Source organism: Orcinus orca, chromosome 14 (genome assembly GCF_937001465.1).
Source record: "Orcinus orca chromosome 14, mOrcOrc1.1, whole genome shotgun sequence".
In the NCBI taxonomy this organism is placed as follows: Eukaryota; Metazoa; Chordata; class Mammalia; order Artiodactyla; family Delphinidae; genus Orcinus; species Orcinus orca.
Genome location: NC_064572.1, coordinates 59,226,310 through 59,240,031, shown reverse-complemented (window position 1 = coordinate 59,240,031; position 13,722 = coordinate 59,226,310). Strand labels below are relative to the sequence as shown.

Genomic DNA, 13,722 nt, shown 5'->3' with positions numbered 1-13,722 from the left:
TATGATTTCATATGTGTAACATGCCTAGAAAAAAATACAGGAAGATATTAAGCAAATATGTTAATAGTAGTTAACTCAGTATAATGGGAATACTGAGATGGAAAGAGAAATCCCCCACTTTTTGCATAATAGTTGCTTTTTATTTTTGGCAACGATCATGTATGCACTTTTAGTTTCAAACAAATGAACTAGCTTGAAAAAGATGAATTTATTGGAAAAATACTAAGGTGTGATATCCTTTGTAATGAAAGGAAGAGTTAAATATACAACTACTGAAAGGGCAGGAATGTTACTGGGTCTCAGAAACTCCCAGAATCAGAGATATAAAAATTCACAGATCTGAAATGCAAATTAAAACTACAATGAGGTACCACCTCACACCAGTCAGAACGGCCACCATTAAAAAGTCTACAAATAACAAATGCTGGAGAAGATGTGGAGAAAAGGGAACCCTCCTACACTGTTGGGGGGAATGTAAATTGGAGCCACTATGGAGAACAGTATGGAGGTTCCAGAGTTGCCATATGATCCTGCAATCCCACTTCTGGGCATATATTCAGAGAAAACTCTAATTCAAAAAGGTACATGCACCTCGATGTTCATTGCAGCACTATTCACAATAGCCAAGACATGGAAACAACCTAAGCATCCATTGACAGAAGAATGGATAAAGTAGATGTGGTACATATATACAATGGAATACTACTCAACCAGAAAAGAGAATGAAATAATGCCATTTGCAGCAACATGGATGGACCTACAGATAATCATACTAAAGGAAGTATGTCAGAAAGAGGAAGACAAATACCATATGATATCACTTATATGTGGAATCTAAAATATGACATAAATGAACTTATCTATGAAATAGAAACAGACTCACAGACGTAGAGAACAGACTTGTGGCTGGTTGCCAAGGGGGAGGGAGGATGAGGGAGGGATGGATTGGAAGTTTGGAATGAGCAGATGCAAACTATTATATGTAGAATGGATAAACAACAAGGTCCCACTGTGTAGCACAGGGAACTATATTCAATATCCTGTGATAAACCATAATGGAAAAGAATATGAAAAAGAATGTATATATATATATGTATGTATGCATAACTGAGTCACTTGGCTATACAGTAGAAGTTAACACAACATTGTATATCAGGGCTTCCCTGGTGGTGCAGTGGTTAAGAATCCGCCTGTCAATGCAGGGGACACGGGTTCGAGCCCTGGTCCAGGAAGATCCCACATGCCGTGGAGCAACTAAGCCCATGCGCCACAACTACTGAGCCTGTGCTCTAGAGCCCACAAGCCACAACTACTGAAGCCTGCATCCCTAGAGCCCGTGCTCTGCAACAAGAGAAGCCACCGCAATGAGAAGCCTGCGCACCGCAACAGAGAGTAGCCCCCACTCGCTGCAACTAGAGAAAGCCCACGCGCAGCCACAAAGACCCAACGCAGCCAAAAATAAATAAATAAATTTAAAAAAAAAATTGTAAATCAACTCTACTTCAATAAAATAAATTGAAAAAAATAAAAATTCTCAGATGTTTTTCCATCAGTCTCTTATCTCAGTTACTGTTTGCATGTCAGCTTCATTCTATGTCACTGCTACACTTCTGCTACCCAAATCTAGAGCTGGCGATTATAGCTAAGCAATAGAGAAAGCTGACCCCTTCAGCTTCATCAAAGACTTCATAGAACTATCATCAAAGACTTATCATCAAAGATTTCATAGAACTATCCATAGAGCCTGTATACTTATCTGTTTGTTCTAGGCAGAAGAGGAAGCAGTAAGGGAGATGGTTTGTAAAGAACCACATATGCGGCATTCAGATTGGTACTCTGAGTTCTCTTACCTCAAAGAATACATTTAGAACAATGTAAATGATGCAAGATTCCAGTGATGGACATCCACTGTGAAAACTTCTACATTGTCATCAGGGTAATTGACTATTATCTAGATCATCCATGTCTTTATGTCCATGCAGACTGTAGGTAACATCTCATCTCTAAGCATTGCTGAGAACCCTTTCACAAACTGGGAACTAGTATGTAACTCTGAATAGGGACTGCCAACAGCTGTAGTACTATATTATTTCTCATAAACCTTGGTTAAATCTTAATCACATTTATTTAGATGGTTGATATCTTTACACAATATTTTTGCCCAAACAAGTCAGTCCCATCAAAATCCATAAGGAAGTGTTTTAAAGCTGCTGATATGTTTGTTTGTTTTATTTCAGTGTCTTAACAAAATGAAGGACTATTGCTTTCTCATGTACCAGTCCAATGTGGGTTAACAGACACGGGGAGGGGGCTCTGTTCCATGCAGACACTCAGGGACCTAGGTTTCCTATATCTAGGGACTCCACCTCCACCAAGGGGCTCAGAGTCCTCCAAATTCTCCACATCTGGACTTCAGAAAAAGAAAAGGAGGGAAAATAAAGAAGCCAATACCTACTCTTAATCATCACAACCTAAAAATGACACACATTACTTCTTCCCACATTCCAATGGTGACTTATGAACTCATCTAGAAACAAGTCAAGTTGGGAAATATAGTCTGGCTGTGTGCCCAGGAGGAATAGGAGAAAATGGATATTGGTAGTTGCTATTTACTTTTATAACAATTGATATTAAACAGCTTATTGTATTTTGCAGATGCTTATTTATAAAACCACCTCTTGTTAGCATGAATAATACCATGACTGCACAACTGCTTTAGCAGTTTCACATTCTGTATTAATTGAAGCTCTTTTGGTTGCAAATATCAGAAATCCAAAGCAAACTAGTAAATGAAAAGAAGGGCATATTTGCTCACATAAGCAAATCTCAGATGGTGGAGGTATAGAGCCAACCCTGGGGACAGTTGCAATAACAATAGGGTCTTCTCTCTTTGTTGCTGATCTTTGTTTTTCTCTTTGCTTATTGGCTTGCTTCTTTAAAACTGTAGGTCTGTGTGTTAGGTCTGTGCTCAGATCCAAACATCTCTCTAATCAGTCCTAGTTCTAGAAATGGCAGGAATGGACTACAATAAGCCCAGGAGTCATTCCCAATATTCAATGTGATCCTCTTAACCTTGAGCTTGGGCTCAACAGGTGTTGTGCTCATGTGAGCAGAAATGATAATATGCCACTTTGGTACTAATTAACTTATCAGTTCATTCATCTCTCTGCTGTTATCATGGCAAAGAGAATAATTCTATCAATACTAAAACAGGAGGTTAAAATTTCTGGCAGAAGAGTGAAGCTGTAGGAGATCTACAATGTTTGTAGTGTTTGGCACCCTTTCAACAGCTATGAAGCAAAATAGGGTTTTTTATTAGAAGATGAAAAGAGGTACTTGAAATATTTAGCACATTACTATACTAGAACGCTTTAGAAAAGGTTTCCCACAGTCAAAATACATTCCTCACAACAGGGACTATGAGCAGTTGCCCAATATATCCATTCCCCTCTATTTCTAGAGCAGGAGTTGGCAAATTTTTCTTAAAGGACCAAATACGGAATATTTTAGGATTGCTATGTGGCCATAGGACTCTACAGATCTCTGTCACAACTACTCTCAACTCTGGTATTGTAGCACAAAAGCAGCCACAGACAGCACCAAAAGCATAAGCAACAAAAGGAAAGGTAGATAAACTGATCATCATCAAAATTACAAACTTTTGTGATCCAAAGGGTACCAAAAAGAAAGTAAAAAAAACAACCAGCGGGGGCTTCCCTGGTGGCGAAGTGGTTGAGAGTCGGCCTACCGATACAGGGGGCACGGGTTCGTGCCCCGGTCCGGGAAGATCCCACATGCCGCGGAGCGGCTGGGCCCGTGAGCCATGGCCGCTGAGGCTGTGCGTCCAGAGCCTGTGCTCCGCGACGGGAGAGGCCACAACAGTGAGAGGCCTGCATAACGCAAAACAAACAAAAAAACCCAGCAGAATGGAAGAAAATATTTGAAAATTATATTTCTGATAAGAGATTTATATCTATAATATATAAAGAACTATTACAATTCAATAACAAAATACAAATAACCCAACTGAAAAATGGAAGAAGGATCTGTATAGACTTTTCTCCAAAGAAAATATACAAATGGCCAATAAGCTCATAAAAAGATGCTAACATCTTTAGCTATTAGGGAAATGCAAAACAAAGCCACAGTGAGATATCTTTACACAACTACTAGGATGACTATAATAAAAGAGATGATAAGCATGACAAGGCTGTGGAGAAATCAAAACCTTCATACACTGCTGATGGGAATGTAAAGTGGTATAACCACTTTGGAAAGTAATCTAGCCGTTCCTCAAATGGTTAAACATAACGGTTACCATACTACTCTGCAATTTCACTCCTTGATATGTACCCAAGAGAAATGAAAACATACAACACAAAAACTTGTAGATGAATGTTTATAGATGATCTATTCACAGTAGCCAAAAGGTGGAAACAATCCAAATTTCCATTAACTGATGAATGGATAAACAATATGTAGCATATCCCTACAATGGAATATTATTTGGCCACAAAAAGAAATGAAGTATTAATACATGCTACAACTTGGATGAACCCTGAAAACATTATGCAAAGTGAAAGAAGCCAGTTGTAAAGGACAACATATTGTATGATTCCATTCATATGAAAAGTCTGGAATAGACAAATCTATAGAGACAGAAAGTAGATTATCGGTTGCTTAGGTCTTGGGGGGAAGAGGAAACAGGAGATTCAAGGACAACAGCTAAGGGGTATGGGGCTCCTTGTCAAGGTAATGTAAATATTCTAAATTGTGGTCTAAATTGATTTAGACGCATGATTCTGTGAATATAATAAAAGCCTTTGAATCGTACAGTTTAAATGAGTGAATTGTATGGCATGTGAAGTATATGTTAATAAAGCTATTTACAAATATGTAGCCATAGACAATAGGTAAAATGGGCAGGGCTGTATTCCAGTAAAATTGTATTTATAAAAACAGGTGGCTGGGACCTCCCTGGCAGTCCAGTGTTTAAGACTTCGTGCTTCCACTGCAGGGGGCACGGGTTCGATCCCTGGTCAGGGAACTAAGATCCCACATGCTGCGCGGTGCAGCCAAAAAAAAAAAACCAAGAAAACAAAACAGGCGGCTGACCTGTGGACCATAGTTTGCTGCACCTCTGTGCTAGAGTGATAGAATCCCCAATTTTTTAGCTAGTCACTGGCTTATTAAAAAAAAACAAAACAAAAAACCCTACGTTTTCCCAGCCTCTTTTGCAGAAGCTTGGGTACAACTTTTGGGAATTGCCCTAAGTGGAAGAGTTATGCTTTTTGAATGCTTCATCCTCCCTGTTCACTGCAATGGCCAGAGCTCTAGTGGCCATCTTGGACACTGAAATGAATTTAGAAAATGAAAGCCACACATAGTAGGCAACAAGATAGCAGGAACCTCACCCCATGAATCACCATACTAATCCCAGACCGATTTCATCCAGATTTCTTGAAAGAAAAAAATAAATGTATGTCATGTTTAAATAACTTTCATTTTAGAGCCTTCTGTTACTCTGTGCTCACAGCTGAACCTAGTTCCAACTACTAAAGCCCTTAAGGAATTAAACAAAAACAGCTAGGCTTCCTGGAGGGGTTCAAGTGGATGCTATCCAACATTCAATTCGATGAACATAGACATCCAATTCTCTCCTCTTCTCTTTCTCTCTCTCTCTCTCTCTCTCTCACGTAACATTTTTTTAAATGTCAAATTTCATACATACAAGCAGCACCATACAGAACAGTCCCAATGTTTGCTAAATCTCTGTTTAGTCCAAGTCCTGATCACTGTCTACACAGTCCGTTGTGGGTTTCTCTATGGGTCAGGTAGTGTTAGCATTAGCTTGTGTCTTCCTCTGCTCTGTAGGACAGAAGAAAACAGTCCTCTGGGTGGGTCCATCTTTACCTTGATAAGATTAAAATAATGTCTGAAGAGCTCTAAAAGAGTCATAAATGATCTCCAAATATAATGTTTACTGTTGTTCACAAAAAGATACAGATACACTATAGCATATCTTCTCCATAAGGGTGTGAGGCATGGGACAGACCTAATATTCTTATGCTCCCCACTAAAAAAGGTATCTCTGTGTTCCAAGTCATACTCTGTTATGAAATAAATGTTTCTGTCCCCCTAAAGTTTATATGTTGAAGCCCCAACCCCCAGTGTAGTTGTATTTGGAGATGAGGCCTCTGAGGAAGTCATTAAGGTTAAATAAGGTCATAAGAGTAGGGCCCTGATCTGATAGGATTAGTGTCCTTATAAGAAGAGACACCAGAGACATACCTCTCTCTCTCTCCTCTCTCACACACACACACACACACACACACACACACAGAGTGAGGAAAGCCCCTGTGAGGATTCAGCAAGAAGGCGAACATCTGCAAGCCAGGAAGAGAGTTCTCACCAGAAACGGATTAGCCAGAACCTTGATCTTGAACTTCTGGCCTCCAGAACTGTGAGAAAATTAATTTTTGTGGTTTAAGCCACCCAATCTGTGGTATTTGGTTACGGCAGCCTGAGCAGACTAACACATACTCCAAAAGGATAGTGTGGAGAAGATCCTGCTTCAGCATCATTTTCCAATTGTCCTCTGATAAAAACCACTTTAACACCGACCTGGTCATAAGCTGGCTTCACATACTCTGGACCTGCTTGATATTTCAACTTGACTCTTACTCTCACGAGCAATTTTTTGGGTTCTTGGAGGCTCCCTGCTAGGGTGCCTTCTGACTGCAACTCCTTCTGTGACATGTAGAATGACCAATCATCCTGAATTGCCTGGGACTGAGGGGTTCCTGGGACTCAAGATTTTTAATACTAAAGCAGGGAGAGTTCCAGGCAAACTTGGAAAAGCTGGTCAACCTAGATGGGCGATGCATTCTATTCCCCCAGTTACTGCTCCATTTACAGCTCTGAATTTTCTAGTAAGCCACACCACACAGATTCTCTCTTTTGGTGCCCCATCTCCCTTCCAGGCAGGGCTCTTGGGAAAGAGTCAAAAAGGCTCCAGGCAAGCTCTCTCTTTCTCTCATGTGCCCCACATCTGGTGCATGAGAAATACTCAAACATCATTTTCCCTGGTGGGAGGGACAGCTGATCCCAACATAGCAACTCTCCTTTGCTCCTGTGCCAAAACTTCTTACTGACCCATTTCTCCTACCCTTAGGATTTCCCAGATGTGAGTCAGACACTATCGTACTTCTCAAAAGCCAGGGGACATATATCAAGCTCTCTGAGTAGTGCCATTGAAGCCTCACTCACCAGACGTGAAGGGGCATGGGAAAGCATAACAATGGCTCTCTCCAAAACTCCTCCTCATGAAATCATCTCATTCAAAAGTCTGCTTTTAGGCCTGAAACTGGTGAAAAGTTCCAATAATTGAAAAACTAGTTCTTGGATTGTGGTGACCAAATAGAGGGAGCAAAATTGACCAAAAGTCCTAGATTCTGCCACATTTGCACCAAAAGCCAAGCTTCCAATGGGCTACTCCAGCCAATGACCGAGTGCAGCACAGATAATAAGGCAGGCTCTTCCCTAGGAGGACTCCTCTGACAGTGATTTCGGCTTATAGATCCCCAACAGCCTTGCTGAATCTTCCTCAGACTGTGTAGAAGTCTAGGACACTTCCACCAACCTTCCCTCCTTCTCTCCTACACTCAGTTTCAGACTTGTATCACAGTTGGATAGCTCTCCCAGCCTCCCCTGGCTCCCTCCCCATTCTCTCTCACAAGTGTTTCCTCTAATAAAACTGCTGCACATTTAATTTCATCTTAGCAACCACCTCTCATAGGACCAGACTAACACAAAGATATTTCCTTCAAAAACATGCATCTGTCAGCACCTCATTTTGATGTTTCATAGTTGTTGCACTGTAATACTGCAGGCAAAACTTCCAATTCAATATCCATTTAGGCCATTAATCATGAGATGAATGAATGGTATGGTAAGAGGGAGCACCATGGAAAATGATGGGACTTTATATTTCTCGTTGTTCAGTGACTCCCAGTTTTGTTAAAATATATGTTTAATTTGTAAAAGTACAAAGTGAATTTTGGCCACAGTTATCATTGCGGGTGCTGAGTGTGTGAGTGGAGACACTGTATATGTGAATCTACCTTTGGATGGGCAACTGGGCTTGTGCCAGGACTCGGATGAGACGGTTGCTACATGCCACCTTGGAATTCCAAAGTAACCTCAACGCCAATATCAGATTCTTCCTTTATTCCTCCACCTTTTCTTCTTCCCCTGATTTCTTCTCATTTCTCTCTTCTATCTTTCCACCATATAGGGAGAGAATAGAGAATGAAGTCTTTATTTTGCATAGTCTGAAAAAAGATAAATTGCTTAAATCTGTACCCCAAAGAAGGCAGAATAAAAATAGCTTTCTATACTTGTTCCCTAGAATTTCAAGAACCCAAAATATCTTCCTCTCTTTTTTCTTTAGAAGAAAAACTTTTGATTATAGTATATTTTTTATATAACAGTTCGTGAAAAACATCAATTTTTACTCATTTGTTTCATTTTTCCTGTGAGGCTTGTTCACCCAAACTGTATTTTGATAATACCCTGATAAAACCTCAATGCTCTTCCAGGCAAACAGGATTCCACTATGTGACTTGCACCAAGGACTGTCATCTGTCAAAATGTGACAACATATCTTTGCCTTCATTATAATGTCAGGCAATTAAAAAGGTTTTACTGTGGACAATTTGTCTATATTAAAAAGATATAGCAGATATGGAAAATAGAAAGTAGACGAATATAAAAGAAATGAAAGGATTCAGTGGCCACTCTTCAAGTACTATCACTGTTAAGTTTGATGTATTTGTTAGTGCTTTTTTCTATGCATAATGTTTTTACAAAAATATGACCTTAGTGGCTATTCACACTTTGTTATTTGAGGGTTTATGTAGACATAAGATCAAAGGATTGATTCTCAGTCATATTCTAAAGAAACAGAAACCAGAAGAAACATAATTGACTTGGTGGAAAGTCCAAGATAACACTTGTCAAGCCCTTTGTTAAGACCAGAGACTGCATTTGATGATGCTGACCTCCAGTTGTCTTAACAGTCCCGAATTTACAAGTACCTAACAGGAGTTTAAATGTTTCCCCGAGCCGAATAGCCAGTGCCAGTTTCCTCAGTTAACCTGCACTGTGAGGGCCGGTGCAGGGTCAAGGGATAGGAGACCAAGAGAAATCTCAGGTCATCGGGATAGCGATGGTGACCCGGGCACTCGCTCGGCCTTGTGCCCACCGTAAAATGCACAAGGGCTGTGACTCGGCCCCACTTCTAGGGCAACAGGATGCAGAGCTGAAGGTAAACAGCCCTTGCAGAAGTGGCTCACCAGGATAACAAGCACCAGGGGTTTGAACTTTTCTAAATAAAGCACGACGCAGGAGGTTTCAAACACAGGTTCCGCAGCGAAAACGACGGGGTTACACCAGCTTCACCAAATACTAGCTCTATGATCTTAAATCACTTGCCCTCTCTTAGCCTTAGCTTCCCCGTACATAAGATGGAAATGATAAAATTTCTTTCTCCTGGGACTGTTGTTTAAGAAGGGATTAAGTGGTATGGCAATGCTGGTGTTAAGCACAATGCCAGACACGTGATAACTATTCTAGGGAGTTGATTGTCACAAAGTCCCCGACCTTTCCCCGCCACGAACACCTTCCCTTCCGCTCCGGCTTTCGGCTGTCTGTTCACCTCAGCCCCTCTCAGCCGAACGCGATCCTTCCGCGCTAGCGTCACTTCCGGGAGAGCTACGCGCGGCTTCCCGACACACCCGGATGCAGTTATCCTGGCTGTTATCAGTGATGGACCGCAATGGAGGTCGAGTCAAGAGTTGCTCGGGAAGCCCTCAGAGTTTGGGGCTTCAAGGAGGCCTGTCAAAGGACAAAAGATGAGATCGCTGGGCGGCAGGGTGTCCCAAAGGGTCCTAGAAACTGCGCCTCCGCGATTCCTGTTAACTTGCCGCCAAGTTTTTCTAGAGGGGTCGCTCCTCTTGGCAGGGTGGAGCCTCGCTTCCTACCCAGCACTTCTTTGTGTGCCGGGTTTCTGTTTCGGGCTTTTCCAGCTGCTTAGGAGCTGAGGGGGCAGTGCGGTGGCTGGCCGGGGAGGAGCGGGTGGGCCGGAGTGTAGAACAGAGAGAGGTGGGGCGCGCTGGCGACTCTGAGGCGGCCAGGCTGGGGGCGCCCTAGAGTACAGCCCCGAACTGCCGCCCCCTCTGGAGCCTGGCCCCTAGAGGCTGAGATGCTTCTCACCAAGGGGCGCTCCGAGTAAGCCATAGAGCTCTTCCCTGCCGACCCAACTTTACTCAACTTTGATCTTCGAAAACATCTAGGATATGTATTGATATAATGCAGTATGTGATTGGTTTGTGTTTTTTTTTTGTCCCAAATACAAGCAAACTAATAATGTTAGTAAGTTTTAGAATAGGGAAAGTTCGCATGTTGAGTCATGTGGTGGTTTTCTTTTAAGGTTTAAATTTGGATAACATGCTAGTGCTTACTAGATTTTACCAAAAGCATTCTTTTACTGAGCTTTGCTGCTGTGCAGTTATGATGAAACATGAAGATGCCAGAATTGTACCTCACGATAAGGCTTTAATTGCCAGAAGGTTCTGAAAGTGCAACAGTAATTCTAGGTTTAGATATATTAATTTGAGTTAGTTCTCTTGCAGGGTGCCCTATAGGTTTTGTCATCGGGTGAAACAGGAACAAATGTGAGTTGATTAATATTTCCTAGTAGTTAAAATTACTTCTTAAGTGCTTAATTACTTATTAAGTAATTTTAAGAAGTTAAAATTACTTCCTAAATGCTTAACTGTATATCTGTTGGATTCCAAATCTCAATTGAAACCATTATTTGTCTGAAATAGGTAATGAGCTGATAATGTGTGAAGACATACAGAATATTACTATTTTTATAGAAACAAAAATATGGAAACTAATATTTAAAGCAGGTTGATTCAATGTAATGTAATGTGTTGTAATTTGGATTTTCACTTAAACTCTCAAAATTAAAAGAGCTGACCTAGGAAGTCTTAAAAATGAAGAAAATAAAAAAGAAATGTGAACATTTACTCCTTCTCTGAATATTCTGTTGTTTGAGTGGAAAATAAATGACATTAGAAAGCACCTGGGATTTGTTTTTACAGTTACATACTATGTGCAAAGCACTGAGTTGAGAATGGATGAGAAAGTGCTTTGTAATATATAAAGTAATATATAAATCATAACAGTTATTACTCTCACTCTTCTGGCCAAATCATGTCTCCCTGTGGTGCATTTTAAGCTCCAAACATGTAGTTCTTGTACTAGTATTAATATATACAGTTGTAGTAGTATTTTAAAGAAACCAAAAATGAATGCTCTGTTATACATTTTAAATGTTTTTCCTTGTTTATGTGTTCTTTGAGGTTGTGTTTACAAGTGCATTTGTACACATTAGAGTACTGGTAATTTGATGGTCAGGGGTGGAGGGGGAGATTCTTACTTTTTGTATGGTTTCTTGCAGGTAGGTCTGCTGGGGTCTTGGCACAGTACCACATGGACCTGGACAAAAGCATTGTTAAGGTGGACATTTTTATTACACTAATCAGTTCAAACGTTTGACCAGTCTATTTAGTTTTCTGAAACTTTAACCAAATGACTAGATGTGAGCTTCATATAGTGATCTGTATTTGTGGGATAATTCATGATCAGTTTATTTTCTACCAAATGTAAAGTTTGATCTCAAATAGTTAACTTTTTTGGAGCACTTACCATTTGCTAATCTCTGTGTTAAGTCCTATACATGCATTATCTCACTTAATACTTAAAGTAACATATTAATTAGGTCTCTTAAACTTCCTATTTTACAGATAGAGAAATGAGGCAAAGAGGGATTAAGATCTTTGCCCCTGGTCCCAAAGTTAGAGCCGTGTACTAGAGGCTTTCCTTCCATTAACTGAAGACTTAGGTAGAAGAGGAATGAGATTGGAACTCAGACCTGGACTCTTGTCCTGCCTACTCTGCTTTGTGAATTAGGGCAAGTCATTTAACCTCTCTGAATTTCATTTTCCTCTGCTGTAACAGATGAACACTTTGAACTATTATACTTTATTGAATCCTGAGTCATCAAAAATCCTTAAAAGGGTGCCTTCACCATTATCTGCTGGATTTTCTTCCAAGCCCCTGACACTCATTCCATAAGTTTTGATGCACACATGCTAGCAGTGACAACTCTGTTGCTGCCTGGTCTGACCACACTGTAAGATGTGGCTGATTTCAGAGATGTCAGAATGTAAAATACTGTGCATCTTGGAATTGATGACAGACCATAGGTGATCTCTGAGCTCCTTTTCAACCTCAGTTCTATGACATCTGTGACTTAATAACATTTTATTGCTGGTTTATGTATTTTTTAATGTAAATGATTCAAGATAAAACGTAAGCTTCTTGCTAGTGGAAAAGTAAGAATCATTTCTGTCTTTTTCACCTCTGAATCCCCAATAGCTAGAACAATGCCTAGCATGTAGTAAATGCTCAATATATATTTACTGAATGAATTAAGCAAATCTTCATTTCATATTGCAAATACAACTTTTTAAAAAATTGTGTTCTACTTGAAGTTGACGTAAAATATAATAGTATCAACAGTGCAAAAATATTTTGCTAACATTTTTTTGAATGCAAAAGTGCACTGTTAAAAAACAGTGGTGTTTCTTTCCAAACATCTTTTCTGCTTACTGTTATTGATTGTCATCAAATGTGGAGTACATTTAAAAAAATTTTTTTAAAAACTTTATTGAATTGTAGTTGATTCACAGTGTTGTGTTAATTTGTAGTATGTTTTGGTCCTTGAAGAGGATGATAAAAATTGAAATGCCAACATAGAGACTTTTTAAAAAGGAATCACAGAGATCTTCAATTTAACGAAAGTTGGAAAATGTTATTTCGTATCTTTATTAACTTTTTATGAGTATTCTGGAGGTGATTAAGCATGCCATTCTTCCAAATGTACAAATGTGTCTGAGTTATGAATGATGAAAATAAATTATAATTGCACAATAGTTTGAAACTATGTGAATGGGCAGAAAAGTGTTTTAGGTTTTGGAGTGGGCAAGTGTAAAATAATGTAACTAAAGAAATTATCCCAACTATATAGTATGTCTAATGATACCTGCACTTTCAGTTAGAACCAGGAAGAAGGCATAGGAATTATTATACAGTTGTATAGACTGTTATCTGGAGATTATCAACTAAGTGTTCTTCTGTAGCCAGAAAGGCCAACAAGATGTGAGGTATCATGAAAGGGATTTGGGAAAAGTCAACAAACAATATCTTACCCTCAAAATACACAGTGGTCTGTCTAAACATGAGATACATGCAGTTACTTTACATTCATGATGGATAGATCCAGAATGTTCAAAATCCTTTCAATCCTGTCCCCACCACTGTGTGGCTTGTGGGATCTTAGTTCCCCGACCAGGGATTGAACCCAGGCCTGGCAGTGAAAGCACCGAGTCCTAACCACTGTACAGTCAGGGAATTCCCTCAATTCTTAAATATGACTATAGCTATAATTTTCATCACAGGATTCTGGAAGGCCTATATGCCTGTATGCCTAACTTTTAAAGACTAAATACTAATACTCCTAAATAGAAATAAAGTCATTTACATAGCTACTAAAATAAACTCTGTACCACATTACAGCACAGTATTACT

The 13,722-nt window shown here is 39.8% G+C and overlaps 1 protein-coding gene and 1 long non-coding RNA gene across 3 annotated transcripts in view; one reads left to right on the top strand and one right to left on the bottom strand.

Moving 5' to 3' along the window:
- ZNF518A (zinc finger protein 518A) overlaps positions 1-8,321 on the bottom strand; it is a 92,197-nt gene extending 83,876 nt beyond the window's left edge. For both annotated transcript variants that reach the window (XM_033425654.2, XM_033425660.2), the window contains exon 1: positions 8,124-8,321. The gene's annotated coding sequence lies outside the window, so the exon portion shown is untranslated. The remainder of the gene's footprint in view (positions 1-8,123) is intronic.
- A 1,461-nt stretch (positions 8,322-9,782) lies between these two features.
- LOC117200863 (uncharacterized) overlaps positions 9,783-13,722 on the top strand; it is a 31,898-nt gene continuing 27,958 nt past the window's right edge. The window contains exons 1-2 of the long non-coding RNA XR_004482581.2: positions 9,783-10,736; positions 11,531-11,589. This is a non-coding gene — a long non-coding RNA (uncharacterized LOC117200863). The remainder of the gene's footprint in view (positions 10,737-11,530; positions 11,590-13,722) is intronic.